Below are 19,530 nucleotides of genomic sequence, written 5' to 3'. Positions count from 1 at the left end.
ATTAGAATCAGATGAGTCCAAGCTGGCAGATAAGTCTTTGAACGTCAACTGGCAAGCTAATGACATGCCAGAGGTGCCATGACAGCTCCAAAAGTGAAAGTGAAAGCCGTACCCAACTCTTTGTTGTCCATGGACTATACCATGGAATTCTCCAGGCCAGAATACTGGAGTGGGTAGCCATTCCCTTCTCCAGAGGATCTTCCCAACCCAGGGATAAAATCCAAGTCTTCCACTTTGTAGGTGGATTCTTTGCCATCTGAGCCACCAGGGAAGCCCAAGAATAATAGAATTGGTAACCTATCCCTTCTCCAGAGGATCTTCCCGACCCAGGAATCAAATCAGGGTCTCCTGCGTTGCAGGTGGATTTTTTACCAGTTGAGCTACCAGGGAAGCCCTATGACAGTTCCAAGGCACTGTCAAAAGACCAGGGAGCGGGTGGTGGCCCAATTACTGGAAATCTCTAGCCCTTCCCCAAAACAATTGGAATAATCCTCCCACTTATTAGGAGGTGAAATTAACTAGCCCATAAAAACTAACCATGCCACATTTTGTGGCTTCACTCGCCCTCTGCGATGGCCCACACTCTGTCTGTTGAGTGTGCTTCTCTCTGAATCTGAATAAACCCACTTCTTACCTATCACTTTGTCTCTCACTGAATTTTTTCTGTGATGAGACGTCAAGAACCAGAGCTTCATTAGGGCCTGAAACCATGGGTTTTGGCTGGGTTTGAGTCCCAGCACAAGGGTTCAAGTCCCAGTCTGAGGTAAACAGTTTCAGTTTCTGAGTTGTCTCTGGCCAATGACTCCAACTCAGTGTCCTTCCTGGTGGCGCACATCACTCATCCAGGATGGAGTCCAGTGAGAATGATTCTGGGAATTTGGTAAGACGTGTGGACTGGAGTCTCCTCTCTCCTGCCCTTTCCTGAATGCTTCTGTTCTTGACAGTATTGGGCTTTACTTTCACCACCAGACATCCACAACAGAGCATCGTTTCCACTTTGGCCCAGTTGCTTCATTCTTTCTGGAGCCACTAATAATTGCTCTACACTCTTCCCCAGTAGCATATTGGGCACCTGCCAACCTGGGGGGCTCATCTTCTGATGTTATATCTTTTTGTCTTTTCATACTGTCCACGGGGTTCTCTAAGCAAGAATATCAGAGTGGGTTGCCATTTCCTCCTCCAGGGGACGACATTTTGTCAGAACTCTTCACTGTGACTCATCTTGGGTGGCCCTGCCTGTCATGGTTCATAGCTTCATTGAGTTACGCAAGCCCCGTTGCCACGACAAGACTGTGACCCATAAAGGGGAAATTGGACGTTGTCAAGCAGGAGGTAGCAAGAATGAACATCAGCTTCTTAAGAATCAGTGAGTTAAAATGGGTGAGAATGGGCGAATTTAATTCAGACAATCAATATATCTACTCCTGTGGGCAAGAATCCCTTAGAGGAAATGGAGTAGCCCTCATAGTCAACAAGAGTTCAAAACACAGTCCTTGGATGAAATCTCAAAAATGACAGAATGATCTCGGTTCATTTCCAAGGCAAACCATTCAACAGCACAGTAATCCAAATCTGTGCCCCAACCATTGATGCCAAAGAAACTGCAGTTGATTGGTTCTGTGAAAACCTACAACACCCTCTAGAGCTAATACCAAAAAAAGATGTCCTTTTCATCATAGAGGGTTGAAATGCAAAAGAAGTCAAGAGATACCTGGAATAACAGGCAATTTTGGCCTTGGAGTACAAAATGAAGCAGGGCAGAGACTAACAGTGTTTTGCCAAGAGAACACACTGGTCATATCAAACATCCTTTTCAACAACAAAAGAGATGACTCTACACATGGACATCACCAGATGGTCAATACCAAAATCAGACTGATTATGTTCTTTGAGTCGAAGATGGAGAAGCTCCATACGGTCGGCAGAAACAAGACCTGGAGTTGACTGTGGCTCAGATCATGAGCTCCTTATTGCAAAATTCAGGCTTCAGTTGAAGAAAGTAGGGAAAACCATTAGGCCATTCAGGGATGACCTCAATCAAATCCCTATGATTATACCGTGGAGGTGACCAATAGATTCAAGGGATTAGATCTGGTAGACAGAATGCCTGGAGAACTATGGATGGAGGTTCATAATATTGTACAGGAGGCAGTACCTAAACCGTCCCAAATAAAAAGAAACGTAAGAAGGCAAAGTGGTTATCTGAGGAGGCTTTAGAAATAGCTGAAGAAAGAAGGGAAGTGAAAGGCAAGGGAGAAAGGGAAAGATATACCCAGCTGAATGTAGAGTTCCAGAGAATAGCCAAGAGAGATAAGAAGGCCTTCCTAAAGGAACAATGCAAAAAAATTAGAGGGAAATAATAGAATGGGAAAGACTAGAGATCTCATCAAGAAATTAGAGATAGAAAGGAAGTATTTCATGCAAGGATGGGCACAATAAAGGACAGAATTGGTAAGGACCTAAAAGAAGCAGAAGAGATTAAGAAGAGGTGGCCAGAATACACAAAACTATTCAAAAAAGATCTTAATGAACTGGACAACCACCACTGTGTGGTCACTCACCTAGAGCCAGACATCCTAGAGTGTGAAGTCAAGTGGGCCTTATGCAGTATTACTACAAACAAAGTTAGCAGAGGTGATGGAATTCCAGCTGAGCTATTTTTTTTCCTTTTTTTTTCCTTCTATTTTTGGCTGAGCTATTTCAAATCTTAAAAGATGATGCTGTTGAAGTGCCCCACTCAGTATGTCAGCAGATTTGGAAAACTCATCAGTGGCCACAGACTGGAAAAAGTCAGTTTTCATTCCAATCCCAAAGAAGGGCAATACCAAAGAATATTCAAACTACACTGTAATTGTGCTCATTTCACATGCTAGCAAAGTTATGTTCAAAATCCTTCAAGCTAGGCTTCAGCAGTACATGAACTGAGAACTTCCTGATGTACAAGCTGGGTTTCAAAGATCTCTGCAGAGGAAGCAGAGATCAAATTGCCAACACTCGTTGGATCATGGAGAAAGCAAGGAAGTTCCAGAAAAACATGTACTTCTGCCTCATTGACTACACTAAAGCCTTTGACTGTGTGGATCACAACAAACTGTGGAAAATTCCTAAAGAGATGGGAGTGCCAGACCACCTTATCTGTCTCCTAAGAAATCTGTACATGGGTCAAGAGGCAACAGTTAGGACCGGACATGGAACATCCTACTGGTTCCAAACTGGGGGAAAGGAGTACATCAAAGCTGTATATTGTCAGCCTGCTTGTTTAACTTACATGCAGAGTACATCATGTAAAATGCTGGGCTGGATGAATCACAAGCTGGAATCAAGATTGCTGGGAGAAATATCAACAACCTCAGATATGCAGATGACACCACTCTAATGACAAAAAGTAAAGAGGAAGTAAAGAGCCTCTTGATGAAGGTGAAAGAAGAAAGTAGGAAAAAATGGCTTGAAACTCAGTATGAAAAACCAAGATTATGGCATCTAGTCCCATCACTTTTCGGCAAATAAAAGGGGAAAAAGTGGAAGCAGTTACAGATTTTATTTTCTTGAGTTTCAGAATCACTGCTCACAGTGACTGGCATGAAATTAAAAAACACTTGCTCCTTGTAAGGAAAGCTGTGACAAACCTAGACAGTGTATTAAAAACCAGAGACACCACTTTGCTGTCAAGGGTCTGTTTAGTCAAAGCTATGGTTTTTCCAGTAGTCTTGTTTGGATGTGAGAGTTGGACCATAAAGAAGGCTGAGCACCAAAGAATTGATGCTTTCTAACTATGGTGCTGGAAAGGACTCTTGAGAGTCCCTTGGACTGCAAGGAGATCAAACTAGTCAATCCTAAAGAATATCAATCCTGAATATTCATTGGAAGGACTGATGTTGAAGCTGAAGCTCTCATACTTTGGCCACCCGATTTGAAGAGCTGACTCATTGGAAAAGCCCCTGATACTAGGAAAGATTGAAGGCAAAAGGAGAAGAGAGTGGCAGAGGATGAGATGGTTGGATAGCATCACCGACTCAATGGACATGAGTTTGAGCAAACTCCATGAGATAGCAGAGGACAGAGGAACTTGGGGTGGACATGACTTAGCGACTGAACAACAACAAAACTTTGTCTTAGACTTGTGATTTGAAGCTGAAAGTTATTAGATAATTTGATTTCATTTGTAAACGGCATTGAAATCTTGACGATAACTTGACTTTCCATAAGTAGACTCTTGAATTAATAGGTTTTGGGGAATTATTACATGATTAAGAAGATTTTTTTTTTGCTTGACTTGTAAATCTGTCCTACGAGGCATTTGAAGTGCTTGAAAAAAAGCAAGTATATTAAATTTGTAAATGTAGCTTAAATATTTAAGAGATCCTAATTAACTAACTTTGTAAATGGCATGAATAATGTTCAAGCAAATCTAATATGTCAAATCCGCTGACTAATTGAACATTAATCAAGGAACAAACTCTTGCTCTAATTTTTACACAAAATTTATAATATTTCTAAATAAAACATCAAAGTTAGGTAAGTTAAACTTAAGAAAATTTGTTTGTAAATTTACAACTTTAATTAATTGAAAATTAATTTAAATAGAAGCAACTACAAACAGTCTTTTCTGCTCTCAGATGTGTTCCTAGGATGCCCGCCTCCTTGGCACTGGACTACCTCCATCTCTCAGTATTGCCCTTCCCCTGATCTGTGACAGCCCTTATCACTGGGAAGTCTTTTACTGGGCCCTGTCCTTTATGGTTATGTAACTTTTATCAGATTGCACATTCATGGATTTGGAGAGCAGGACTAACGTGAGGAGTTTGGCAAGTACCTGACTTTGAATAAACTCTCAAAAAATGTGACATCTCCCCCTCACCTAATCATCTCTCTATCTGGCAGCATCCACAAGTCTCAAGAAAGACTCACTGAGCACTTCCCTGGGGGTCCAGTGGTTAAGAATCCACCTGCCAATGCAGGGGACATAGGTTCCATCCCCGGCCCAGGAAGATCTCACGTGCCACATGGAACTAAGCCCCTGTGCCCCAACTACTGAGCCTGTGTTCTAGGGCCCAGGAGCTGTCACTACCGAAGCCCGGGCACCTAGAGCCCATACTCCCCAACAAGAGAAGCCACTGCAATAATAAGCCCATAAATTGCAACTAAGAGGAGGCCCTGCTTAGCACAACTAGAGAAAGACTGTGCTCAGCAACAGAGACCCAGCACTGCCAAAAATAAGTGAATAAATAAATAATTTTAAAATTTAGTTAAAAAAAAGAAATACTCATTGAATGTCCTTTATCTTGACGCAGCATCTTCTAAGAGTTTGGCTTACAGAAAAACCTTATTAGAAAAAGCACTTTATGGTCAAAAATGTTCATCTGTGGCAAAATTTCAAAGAGTTAAATATTAGAACTGTCTATTTCACCACTAGGGAATTGTTGAACATTTTTAGTTATTCCTTTATATACTGCTGCTGCTGCTAAGTCGCTTCAGTCATGTCAAACTCTATGCAACCCTATGGACAGCAGCCCACCAGGCTCCTCTGTCCACAAGATTCTCCAGGCAAGAATACTGCAGTGGGTTGCCGTTTCTTTCTCCCCTTTATATACTACCTTGTTTCAAAAGGGCGCACAGCGGCCTAAACCAAAGAAAAAGGTAAAATATGCTTAAGGGCTTCCCTGGTGGCTCAGTGGTAAAGAATCCACCTGCCAACGCAGGAGACGGGATCCCTGGTCGGCAATGCCATGTGGTAACTAAGCCCGTAGGCCACAACTGTTGAGCCTGTGCTCTAGAGCCTGGGAGCCGAAAATACTGAGCCCACATACATCAGCCTGTGAAGCCCATACACCTCTGCTCCACAGCAAGAGAAGCCACTGCTATAAGCGTGCGCACTGCAGGGAAGAGTAGCCCCTGCTCGCTGCAACTAGGGAAAGCCTGTGGGGAGCAATGGAGACCCAGCACAGCCAAAAATAAGTAAATACATAATTTTTTTAGAAATTAAAAAAAAAAAAACACTTAAAACAAACAAGAAGTATAAGGCAAAAGGATAAAAAACAAAATCTGCAAAGTGGGAGAGGGGCTAAGACTACCACTAGCAATACAAAAAAATACACATGCTAAAGTCGTATATTCTTGATCCAGAAGACTTGCTTTAAGCTTTCTAGCAGCCAACACGACTCAAATTCAAAACTCAAAGGATCCACGTGTCCAAAACTAACAAATTGCTTTAGAAAAGTTCAACTCTTCTGGAAAGCTAGATAATAAGAAGGTCCACCTTTGGGTAGAGAGAGGCTGAGTAAGAACTGGCACGATCGTCAAGAGCTTTATGGAAAAAACACAAAAACAAGCTTGAGCACCTCCCAGAGGACAGGTAAACAAACTCAGTGCCACCACTCTAAAGAAGGCTGGCACTCCCAGATCAATCCAGGTGATCTGACATAGAATGAGTAGATGAAGGATGTGCAGTTCAGTCGCTCAGTCATGTCCAACTCCTTGCGACCCCATGAACCGCAGCACGCCAGGCCTCCCTGTCCATCACCAACTCCCGGAGTCTACCCAAACCCATGTCCATTGAGTCGGTGATGTATCCCACCATCTCATCCTCTGTCATCCCCTTCTCCTCCTGCCTTCAATCTTTCCCAAAACCAGGGTCTTTTCCAATGAGTCAGCTCTTCGCATCAGGTGGCTAAAGTATTGGAGTTTCAGCTTCAACATCAGTCCTTCCAATGAACACTCAGGACTGATCTCCTTTAGGATGGACTGGTTGGAACTCCTTGCAGTCCAAGGGACTCTCAAGAGTCTTCTCCAACACCACAGTTCAGAAGCATCAATTCTTTGGCACTCAGCTTTCTTTATAGTCCAACTCTCACATCCATACATGACCGCTGGAAAAACCATAGCCTTGACTAGACGGACCTTTGTTGGTAAAGTAATGTCTCTGCTTTTTAATATGCTGTCTAGGTTGGTCATAGCTTTCCTTCCAAGGAGTAAGCGTCTTTTAATTTCATGGCTGCAGTCACCATCTGCAGTGATTTTGGAGCCTAGAAAAATAGTCAGCCACTGTTTCCCCATCTATTTGCCATGAAGTGATGGGACCAGATGCCATGATCTTAATTTTCTGAATGTTGAGCTTTAAGCCAACTTTTTCACTCTCCACTTTCACTTTCATCAAGAGGCTCTTTAGTTCTTCACTTTCTGCCATAAGGGTGGTGTCATCTGCATATCTGAGGTTATTGATATTTCTCCCGGCAATCTTGATTCCAGCTTGTGCTTCCTCCAGCTCAGCATTTCTCATGATGTACTCTGCATAGAAGTTAAATAAGCAGGGTGACAATATACAGCCTTGATGTACTCCTTTTCCTATTTGGAACCAGTCTGTTGTTCCATGTCCAGTTCTAACTGTTGCTTCCTGACCTGCATACAGGTTTCTCAAGAGGCAGGTCAGGTGGTCTGGTATTCCCATCTCTTTCAGAATTTTCCACATTTGATTGTGATCCATACAGTCAAAGGCTTTGGCACAGTCAATAAAGCAGAAATAGATGTTTTTCTGGAACTCTCTTGCTTTTTCAATGATCCAGCAGATGTTGGCAATTTGATCTCTGGTTCCTCTGCCTTTTCTAAAACCAGCTTGAACATTTGAAGTTCTAGGTTCACATATTGCTGAAGCCTGAGAATTTTGAGCATTACCTTACTAGCGTGTGAGATGAGTGCAATTGTGTGGTAGTTTGAGCATTCTTTGGCATTGCCTTTCTTTGGGATTAGAATGAAAACTGACCTTTTCCAGTCCTGTGGCCACTGCTGAGTTTTCCAAATTTGTTGGCACATTGCGTGCAGCACTTTCACAGCATCATCTTTCAGGATTTGAAATAGCTCAACTGGAATTCCATCACCTTCACTAGCTTTTTTCATAGTGATTCTTTCTAAGGCCCACTTGACTTCACATTCCAGGATGTCTGGCTCTAGGAGAGTGATCACACCATTGTGATTATCTGGGTCATGAAGATCTTTTTTGTACAGTTCTTCTGTGTACAAAGGATGATGATCCAGTAAATGGGCAATTATTACTTGGGTCATAGTATGGGATGTGGAGAAGGAGTGCTCCCGTGAAAGAATTAAGTGTGAAAATTGGAGATGACAAAAACACAAAAACATCAAACTATGTGTAGAATATCATCAGGGTAAAATTCATTAAGATAACATACGTTATTTCCGTATGTTAGGGATAACATTGCTTTTTTGTTTCTATTTATTGTTATTTTTTAGGTGTCCAGTGGGAATTACACTGGGTAAAAGTATTTTGAAAGATGACTTACTTAAAATGTGACTAGGCCAAGGCTTGCAGCAGCGTCCGGGCAGCACGTTTCAGGTTAAGGCCCGGACCTGCGGTACCCACGCATCCCACGCCGCCCACAGACACTCAGGGTCTTCCAGGCACCCTGGAGAGGACCGAAAGTCGACTGGGGGCGGAGCCGAGGTGGTCGGTTGGTGACACCACGTTTGACAACTGGACAGGCATTGATAGAATCCATGCAGAGGACAGGCTGGCTGCGTTCTACCCCCATGCACCCCTTGACCTCACCTCCCAATGCTGCCTGTGCCCCAGGTAACAGTGGGCGTGGGTCCCGAGCCCCCAGGCTTGGGGTCACGGGGGTTCTACCCCTTCAGTGGTCCCTGTCCATCTCCCACTTCTCAAGTTTGCAGCCCTGCTGATCCTTGGCAAAGCAGGTGATGGGATGACCCTGGGCCATACTGGACAAACCTCCAGTTCCAGGAGCCTGACCTTGGATGATGTAGCCCTGGACTTCAGATACAAAGAGTGGAAGCCTCTGGACTCCCCTCAAGAGGCCCTCTACAATAGACTTGATGCCCAAGAATTTTGGAATTGTTATCACACTGAGTAAGGACTTTCCTCTGACCCACAATTGGTCCAACTGGAAGGCTTAACTGTTTTTTTCTAATGGATCTTCCTTCTGCCTTCCCCCTCTCCTGTGCTATGAAATGTTTCAGGGACTGGAAAGCTTCCAGAATTTGTCCAAGTAGACCTCTGAGCTTAAGTTTCTAATTTTTTTTTTTTTTTGGTCTGCATTTGTTTTTTCTGTCTGTATTTCTTTTAGGCTTTATTTCTTTTTATGTCAGGCAAAAGGCTTGGAATGTGCCGGTGTCCCTTATTGACTTCCCTGGTGGCTCAGACAGTAAAGAATCTGCATGCAATGTAGGAGACCAGGGTTCGATCCCTGAGTCAGGGAAGATCCAGGGAATGGCTACCCACTCACTTCAGAATGTCACAACTGAGTGACTTTGATTTCCATTTATTGGTATAAGGGCTTCCCTGGTGGCTCAGTGGGAAAGAAGCTGCCTGCCATTGCGAGAGAGGAGGGTTTGATCACTGGGTCGGGAAGATCCCCAGAGCAGGAAATGGCAACCGGCTTCACAACTGAGCACGCACACACACTTACTCTGGTGAGAGTGTTGCTGGCTGAAGCCGTACATTTCTTGATCCCCCAGGAAAGACAGAAACCATTGAGGGGCTCCTTGGCCCTGAGGCAAGATATTTCTACTCCTCAACTCATGTCTCCAGATTCTTATCTGTTAAAAGTGTGCAGTTTTTGAGCATTCTCAGTTACTGCCTTTCTTATACCTGCAGTTCTTTATAAACAGGATCACAGGCCTGGGAGCAACTGGTAGGTTTCTAGGGTGGCTGTCCACTGCTGTTGTCTTTCACGTCATCCCAAGCACTCAGAGGGCTTCCCAGGTGACTCAGTGGGTAAAGAATCCACCTGCAATGCAGGAGACGCAGGTTGGATCCCTGGGTCTGGAAGATCCCCTGAAGGAGGGCATGGCAAGCCATTCCAGTATTCTTGCCTGGAGAATCCCATGGACAGAGGAGCCTGGTGGGCTACAGTCCTTAGAGTTAAAAAGAGTTGGACACAACTGAGCTGCTGAACATACTTGCACACAGTCGTACAAAAAAGATGTGCTCACCAGGACCACACTGGTTTCCCGGCCTCAGTATATTCTGACTCTCCAGAGAGAGTATATTTTTCCAAATTCCCAAAATATAATAGATGTCTGCTGGAAATTCCTTGGCAGTCCACTGTTTAGGACTCTGTACTTCCACTGCAGGGGGGCACAGTTTTGATCACTGGTCAGGGAACTAAGATCCTGCAAGCTGTGTGGCATAGCCGAAAAAAGAAAAACAAAACGAATCCTTAGTGCCTTTTGTTACTGTAATCATGTAACAGAATTATTTAATTAGATTAGATGGAGGGGGGGACATTAATGTGGAAGACTCCTTTGCCAGCCCCTCTTACTGTGAGTTCCCACGCCAAGAGTTGGAGAAAGTAGTTAAGAATGGAGTGATAAGAGATTCCCAGGATAGCATCTTAAAAAAGGAAAACCGGGAACTTCCCTGGTTGTCCAGTGGCTAAGACTCTGAGCTCCCAAAGCAGGGGGCCTGGGTCTGATCTCTGATCAGGGAACTAGATCCCACACACCACAACTAAGACCCAGGGCAGCCAAATAAATAAATAAATGAAAACCAGAAATACGGTAGACCTTTGAACAACTTGGGTTTGAACAGATTCATTTATAAGCCAGATCTTTCCCTAAATACCTCTTGCAGTACTACTTGATCTGTGGTTGGTTGAATACGCAGATGCGGAACCATGGATAGTATGGCCTCACTCTATAGTTATAGGGGATTTTTGACTCTCAGAGAATTGGCGCCCCTAACTCCATGTTCAAGGGTCAACCATAAAGACAAGACTTTACTTACCCGTTGTCTGTATTTCCATAGTGACCAGCAGAAAATTTTTATCTAAGATTTTTTAGGTGAGAGTGGACGGCAGAAAAGCCAAAATCTGGAAAGTCTTCAGCTTGTTCTGGGGAGAAAGGACAGAAGGAAGGAAGTGAGTATCTAGAGCCTGCAGGAAGGAGCCAGCAGCAGGGACAAAGAGGACAGTCTTCTCAATTGGAGCCCTGGGATCAGGGGGCTCCCCATCAGAGTTGTCCTGATACCCTGATTTCTTGACATACTGACCCTTTTCCTTACTTACAAATAGGGTTTGCAGTTTATAAACCTGAAGTGTTAAGCCATTTGGAAAAAGGGGAGGCCTTGTGTGCCTAGACACAAGGGCTGGACAAAGAACCTGAGCCAGATGGGTGAGTGCAGGAAGGTCCTGGGGCCACTGACCGGCCCTGCCTTCAACTCGTGCTGATTATAGTAATTCCAAAGCAACATGAGTTCCATTGTTAAGGATATAGGCTCATTCGTAAGAACATAGGCTCCTCCTGGTTGATCTTACCATTGCCAGTGATTATCCAGCCTTTCTCTCTCAGGTCTCACTCTGGTTCACGGTTCCTATGAAGGAAGACTCAAGGTGGGGTCTCTTAACACCTTCATCAGGGCCCAATGGACTTAGGATTTCTAAGCGAGCAGAGTGTAGCATTTACAGTTTTTGTGTGCTCTATTTCGAAGTTGCATTGTCAGTTTCCTTTGGAAATAGAAGCAGAGTTGAGAATGGCTCTTGGATAGAGAATCCCCACATTCTCAGAACCTCCATGTTCAAATAATCTGCTGGTTCTGAATCCAGTGGTCTCTTTTCTGACCCTGGACTGAGAAAAGGTGTCTGCGTGATGGTGACGGGACCTCTAACAGCCCTCCTCACCTCTGTCCTCTTGGTGAAGCTGAGGCAGAAGGTAGGTGGACCCCAGGCTGGGCAGCCACAGTTTGTGAACAGATACTCCAAAATAGCAGGAGCAAGAGAAGAGCTCAGCCCTGCCCAGTTAAGAGGTGAAAGTCCACATAGTCCTCATTCTTGACGTCAAGGAGACCTTCCTGACTACACATGCGCAGAAAGTCTCCTTGATGGTCAAGAAGGGAGAGAGCGGCACCTTGTAGTAAGTGATGGCAGCCTACTCCCAGGCCTCTCCGCTGGAGTCCGCCTGGGCTGAGATGTGTGTGCACACACGGAAGGCCCCTGAGATACACTAAACATGGACTCAGAACCAGGCAAAGCAAGATGATTGGCCGAGAGGAACCTGGAAGCAATGCCCCACAGAAGTGAGTCAAACAACCACGAGGGCGTGTCTCTTTCTCTCTTGGCCGACCTGTGTGTCTGTCTACCCGGACTTCCCACCTCTGTGAAAATTCCTTTCTACACAGTTGATGGGTCACGGCCTTGTCACTGGCCACTGGTCCCTGTGTCCCGTGATTAGGATTTGTCACTCTTACTGCCGCAGCCTGACATGGATCTCTGAACAGTAACTGAAATCCTGTTTCCAGGGGAATGGGAAGAGGACTGGAAAGTTCTCTCAACAGGAAAGGCTGTTTTGGCCTTTAAAGATGGAGACCTTCCCTGGTTTCGTGGAGGACCAAGAGCCCTCACCTGTTTAAGGCACTCCCGGTTGCTGAGGAATTGGCCCTGGCTGTAGTGCAGGACGGATGTGCTCCTGTGCAAGAGAGACAACTTGGGTTCACCCTCTCCACAGGTTTCCTAAAGGTAAAAGGATAACTCCAACCACCAGACATTTAACAGTTGTGGCTTTATTGCTGATAAGGTTAACCTAAACATTCGACTTACATTGATTAGACTTTGGGGACTTCCCTGGTGGCCCAGTGGCTAAGACTCCCATTCCCAGTGCAGGGGGCCTGGGTTCGATCCCTGGTCAGGGAACTAGATCCCACAAGCCCCCAACTAAGAGTGTGCATGCTGCAACGAAAGATTCCACGTGCCACAGCTTGAAGATCAAAGATCCTGTGTGCCGCAACTAAGACCTGGAGCAGCCAAATAAATAAATAAAAACAAATATTTTTAAAAAGTGATTAGACTTTTGTTTAACAACTAAATCTAATAAAGTTATGGTTTTTATTAATTTTTGTCTCCACGGTCTTATGAGTAGAGGAGGTTGCCAACACTGACCCTTTCCTGGCTTAAGAATGAAAATCACACCTTCCAGAAAACCTTGTATATCTGTTTAACCAGTGCCTCCAGGACTACAAATTATCAAGTAACCAATCAGAATCAGAAACTTTAAAAGTTAAAGATCACTTTCGCAGCATATATTAATAGTAACAATCTCTGAAGTCCAGGGGTCTTGAAAGACTACTTAACAATAACCTTGGCAAGAGCAGCTTTACAATACTGAATAGTATTTGCTTTTCAGCAGCTATAGGAGAATAGAGAAACTTTTTTTCCCCTTGCTGAGACTTTTTCACCAGCAAAGTCAGACTTGGTATCCTGGTAGTTCTGGTAGTTAGGACAGGAGGAGGGAAAAGAAAGGCAAATCTGAGAAGCTCAAACTTCACAACCAAGAAAGGAAAAGGGCTGTATGGGATAATTATCAAACGGAACGTGGGGATGTAATGGAATCCTGTTTTCCATCTGTCAAATGTGGAAGATTCCTGTTAGGTGGAACACACACCAAACTTAAGCCCCAGCTGATCCCAGCCATTCACAAGCTCTTTAGGTCTGTAATCATGACCTCTGCTATCACTGCTGTATCAGTGGGTTTTGAGCCAGTGGCTGACCCGTAAGCCCTGGGGTCTAGTGAGGAAAGGGGAGCAGAGGCTGGCTCATGGGGTGGCCCTTGGCCCGCTGAGTCCATGTGGAGCTTCTGCTCAGACCCTCTCCTGCCCTCCCCCAGGCTGGTATGGGGTCAGGAATCTCAGGAGGGACCAAGGAACTGAGAGTCACAGATCAGCTCATCACTGCTGCCTTCCCTTCTGTCCAGGATGTCCAGAGAGGGAGACCCCAAACTTGTGTGCAGTCGAACCTTGAAATGCATCTTTGAGTTATTTACTTAAGATCCAGTGTTTTGAAGAGAACTCTTCCCGCCACCTAAGTAGACAGTTTTGGTAAAGAATATGCCTGGCAATGCAGGGGACCCAGGTTCAATTCCTGGTCCAGGAGGATCTCACATGCCACAGGGCTAAGCCCAGCCACCAAAACCACTGAAACCCCTGTGCCCTAAAGCCCATGCTCCACAAGAGAAACCACTGTGATGAGAAAGCTGAGCACTACAATCAAGAGTAGACCCAGCTCATTGCAGCTAGAGAAAGCCGGTGAACAGCGGCAGTGACCCAGCACCGCCAGTAAATGAATTAATTTACAGAAATGAAGAAGCAAAATGAGTTGAATTATAACACACCATTGTAAATCAACTATACATCAATCAATCAGTCAATAAGCAAACTGAACTGAGGTACTTTTGGGCAGTCCCCCATCTCCAGGGATCCATACTGCTGCTGCTGCTGCTAAGTCGCTTCAGTCGTGTCTGACTCTGCGACCCCATAGACGGCAGCCCACCAGGCTCCCCCGTCCCTGGGATTCTCCAGGCAAGAACAATGGAGTGGGTTGCCATTTCCTTCTCCAATGCATGAAAGTGAAAGGTGAAAGGGAAGTTGCTCAGTCATGTCTGACGCTCAGCGACCCCATGGACTGCAGCCTTCCTGACTGCTCCATCCATGGGATTTTCCAGGCAAGAGTACTGGAGTGGGGTGCTATTGCCTTCTCTGCCAGGGAGCCATAACCTCCCACCAATTTGTCCGATTCCAGCTGCTTCACTCACATTCACTTTTACAGCCTAAAGAACTGCGAATTTGTCAGCTCAGCTCTAAGCTTCCTTTTCTGTCTGTTACCTGTTGTTCACAGGAGGGAGAAGCCTGCTGGTCTCTCGGCCTGGTTTGACAAGCAGGGTCCCCCCAGGTGAGACAGACTGGTGTATCCGCAAAACTATGCTATTTTCATTTCAGCGCTACCCACTAACCATCGCTGAGCAACGCCCGCCTGCCCAGGGCTGCTCTAAGTAAAGCATTTACCTGTCTGGGTAACCTTAAGGGGGAGGTGCTTTTATCCCTATTTTACAGTTAAAGTAATTGGCATGGAGAGGTTGATTATCTTGCCTAAAGTCATCCAAATGATAATTTTTTAAATTATCATTTTAAAATGACATAATTGCTTCTTTTCTGATCGTAGAAGTAATTCTTGTTCATGACAGAAAGTGGAAAATACACAAAAACAAAGACATAAATTTATAAAATTACAAAATAACACGGATCATCTCTAACTGCACCCTGAGACATAACCCGATGTTAGTAAGATTCTACCAGGTTTTTTCTTCCCTGAGTACATATATTTTTAAACATAGCTGGGATCATTTGGTACATCTGTTTTATAACCTGATTTTCTAAACATCCTCATTTGTGAACATTTTCCCATGGCAGTATCTACTCTTTTACGTCATGTTTTTTAACGCCTGCATCGCCTTATATATATGCACTATAATGAATTTTGTTCTTAACTGATTCCCTATTGTTGGACATTTATGTAACTTCCAAGCTGTTATAGTTCACCAACTTGCAGATTTACAATGAGAAATATATCTGGCAAGCAAACAAGACTATTTCTGCAAGTTGGTCACACATCTTTCCCTCTAAGAAAGTATGTGGAAAATCAAACTATATCACTGAATTCAGAAAGGGGGCTTTGACCTTAATAAGCAGGGTCAGCAAGCCAGGTGGTAGCCTGTTAAAACCTGTTTGGATACAACTGTCTATACTGCAGCCTTCCAAGCTGCATCAAAGACCATTGATGTCAGGGTCTCCTCATCCATACCTTTGTTGACTAGTACACAGGGGTTTGTCTTCCTTCTACATAGTAGATAGTTTCCAGGTGAAGAGCTGGCATTTTCCCTAGGATTCTGTATTTCTAACAAAGTATCACATTTCAAAGGCTTTGAAGAGCTTTCTGCAAGTTGTATCCGGTGACTCCTGCTTTCATCTTATGGCCAGAACCATACCCTAGAACCAGCTCTGACACGGGAAAGACTGGGAGACGCGGTCTTTTTATTTTTTAAAAAATACTTATTTATTTATTTACTTAGTTTTTGGCTGTGCTGGGTCTTTGTTGCTATGAGCAGGGGCTACTCTCCAGTTGCGGTGTGCGGGCTTCTCACTGCGTGTGGCTCTGTGGGGCTCGGGCTCCCAGCGCACGTAGATTTCTGTAGCTGTGGTGCACAAGCAAACCCGGGTCCGCTGCATTGGCAGGTGGATTCCTAACCACCGGACCGCCGGGAAAGTCCCAGATGTGGTCTTTTTAGGTGAGCACTTGCTCACCCTGAATGCAATGTGTTTCTGTTAGTGTGAAAGGAGAGAGTGGTATTAGTAGGTGACTCAGATCACATTGGAAACTTAAAAAAATTTTTTTTGTCCCATTAATAGCTGCAGTTCATTTTTGGTAGAAAGTGCAATTTCCACTGCCTTTCCACTATAGAAATATTTTCCCAAGGATGTTTTCCATGAAACCAAAATAACTGTAATATTAAGTGATGGACCTTAGCATTCTCCCTGGCTACAAAGTCTCTTTCCTAGAGTTTCCTATTCTGATTCGTGGAAAAATGTGGCCTTTAGGAGGGGCCAAGATGAGCTAAGAGAGACCAGCTCTCCTGCTTGACTTTGCTTATATGCTTTCCTTTTACATTCAGCCTGTAATGTTATTTTTCTTTTTTAAAACTCACCTGGATGCTTTATTTGTTCTATTTTTTTCACCTCACCTCAAAGCTTGCAGGATTTTAGTTCCCTGACCAGGGATTGAACATGTGTCCCCAGCAGTGGAAGCGGGGAATCCTAGCCACTGGACCACCAGGAAATTTCCTGTGATGCTGGAAAGATACGAAGATCTAATACCTTGTAGATTTATCACTATGTCAATATAAAGGGGAAAAAAAAAATCTCCAAGATCCTGATCCAGCTGTAAGAAATCTTTTTGAGATATTCTCAGTCATCAAGATCTGATAGATGGGGACCACCCCAGTGGTTCAATGGTTGAGGCTCTGCACTTCCAATGTAGGAGGCACAGTTTGAGTCTCTGGTTAGGGAACTAAGATCCCACATGCCAAAAAAAAAAAAGAAAAAAAGAAAGACCTGGAAAAGGAAATAAGAATGGCAGAATGTTTACTGCTGCAGTTAAATTTTCCATGCAAAAGTCTTTTTTAGAAGTTTTTAAAAATTGAAAGATATCCAGAACATATAAAGTACTCCTACAGTTCAACAACAAAAAAGCTCCATTAAAAAAAATGGGTAAAGGACTCCAATAGACATTTCTCCAAAAGAAGATATGCAAATAACTAATAAGCACATGAAAAGAAGCTAAACATCACTAGTCATTAGGGGAATGCAAATCAAAACCACAGTGAGATACCACTTCACACCCATTAGGATGGCTATTATGAAAAAAACAGAAAATAACCGGTGGTGGTGAGGCTGTGGAGAAATTGGAACCCTGAGCAGCGCTAGTGCAGCTGCTGTGGAAAATGGTATGGCAGTTCTTCTGAAAAATTAAAGATAGAACTACCATATGATCCAGCAATTCTACTTCTTGGTAGATACTCAAAAGAACTGAAAACAGGGGTTCCAGCAGATAGTTGCACACCCGTGTTCATAGCACCGTTTTAACAATAGCCGAAGGTGAAAGCAACCCAGGTAGTCAATAGATGACTGGATAAACAGTGTGATATATATATGTATAAACAAACAAAAAAAGCGGAATGTTATTTGGGCTTAAAAATGAAGGAAATTGTGATACATGCTACAACATGGGTGAGCCTTGAGGACATTATGCTCTTGAAATAAGACAATCACAAAAGGACAAACCCTGTTTGATTCCACTTATATGAGGTACCTAGAGGAATCAAATTTTTTGAGACAGAACATAGAATTGTTAGGGGAAGCACACTGGCTTCCACCCACCCACCCTAGCCAGGCACCCTAGTAACCATTTGCATGAGTTGCTTTAGGACAGGAGATCCTGGTAAAGAACAGGGAACAAATAAGCCACCACCAAGTGGAAGAGTTCAGGAAAAGTCTAAAGGAGACACCATATGTCCGACCACCTCCCCGAATCCCTCTCGCTGGCCTCCATCTTGGCTGAACAAGGCTTGCACCACCAGGAAGGACTCTGACTCAGAATGATTGGCTAAAGACAACCCGGAAACGAATCCCATCACATAAAACCCGAGAGTGAGCCATGCGGCACAGCAGTCCTCCTGGGTCCCCTCACCCCACTGCTCTCCGCCCGGGCGCCCCTTCCCAATAAAGTCTCTTGCTTTGTCAGCTCATGTGTCTCCTTGGACAATTCATTTCCAAGTGTTACATAAAAGCCCAGTTTCAGGGCCTGGAAGGGGTCCCTCTTCCTGCAACAGAATGGTGGTTACCAGGGACTCAGAATGATAGGGACAAATAGGTGATTAAGATTAAATAGTTAATCCCACTAGGGAATTGTAAGTAGAAAAAATATGGGCGATCCCTGTAAGTTAATGATTACTCAAGAAATCAGGTTTGCTTAACCACGAAACCATACAGGCTTGCTTAGCAACATGAGATACGCACCAAAACAATAAAACATTGGTGGTATGAGACCCACATGCTGCCCGTGAGCTCAGCAAGTTAGTGATCCTAGGACGTGCTCCCTGCATACATTAAAAAAACAATAATTTGTGGATCTAGCTTGACCATGTAGGAACAAGGAAATTTCCCTGCCCAGCCTGGAGGAGGAGCTGATGATGGAAGCATGATGTCTACTCAGGAAAGACAAAGGTCTTCTCCTCCGCTCCACTGTTCCTTTGATTATAAAACTGTAACCCAGTAAGTTCCACCAGTTGGCTTGTAAGCCTCACCAGTGTGCCATTCTAATCCATCACTTCTTATCTACAACTCTGCTGCTCATTTAATTCTTTTCTGCGTTGAGACATAAAGGACTATGGTATCGGAGCTCTTCAGAGCCCCCCAAAATGACATCCAATCAGTTTCAAGAAGAAAAAGGGATGAGGAATTATTGCTTAATGAGAAAGGCATTTCACTTTGGGAAGATGAAGAAAATTCTATCGAGATCGGATGGTGCTGATGGTTCTATAGCAGTGGCAATGCACCCGATGCCACTTAACTACACACTTAAACATCATTAAAGTGTAAATACATTTTGCCACAACTTTTTAAAAAAGAGTGATCACTGGTTGGGTTCAACCATGACAAAGCCTGCTTTGGGATTGTTCTTTCGGCATGGATGCCGTGGAGCAAAGCCATAGCCAATTACAGCCCTCACGTGATATGAGTGAGAAATCAATCTTTGCTGCTGTTTAAAGAGTAAATATATTTCATGTTATATTTTTAAACATCTTCAAAAATATTCATTATTTATTTGGCTGCACCGAGTCATTTGTTACAGCACGTGGGATCTAGTTTCCTGACCAGGGACCGCACCCTGGGCCCTCTGTGTTGGGAGCTCAGAGTCTTAGCCACTGGACCACCAGGGAAATCCTGATGTTTTTATTTCACTATAATAAAAATATTTGAAAGAAAACTTTTTTTTTAATGAAAGTAATACAGGTTCTTCTTCTTCTTCTTCTTTTTTTTTAAATTTTGCCAAGCCATGTGGCTTGTGGAATCTTACTTCCTCAACCAGATATTGAACCTGAGCCCTCAGCAGTGAAAACGCCAAGTTCTACCTACTGGACTGCCAGAAAATATGCATGAAAATAGTACAGGTTCTTCGT

General features: G+C 44.0%; 1 protein-coding gene across 2 annotated transcripts in view; it reads right to left on the bottom strand.

The window, feature by feature from the left end:
• Positions 1–19,530, bottom strand: part of ZBTB9 (zinc finger and BTB domain containing 9) — a 76,670-nt gene that overhangs the window by 5,270 nt on the left and 51,870 nt on the right. The window contains exon 4 of one of the 2 annotated variants that reach the window (XR_015152990.1): positions 10,757–10,862. The gene's annotated coding sequence lies outside the window, so the exon portion shown is untranslated. Of the gene's footprint in view, positions 1–10,756; positions 10,863–15,823; positions 16,115–19,530 lie in introns of those variants that run through there. The other variant, XR_015152991.1, reaches the window with a different exon arrangement.

This window comes from Bos grunniens, chromosome 23, assembly GCF_055505025.1.
Source record: "Bos grunniens cultivar Pamir isolate PY7600 chromosome 23, Bosgru_T2T1.0, whole genome shotgun sequence".
NCBI classification, from domain to species: Eukaryota; Metazoa; Chordata; class Mammalia; order Artiodactyla; family Bovidae; genus Bos; species Bos grunniens.
This window is presented reverse-complemented; position numbering and strand designations above follow the sequence as displayed.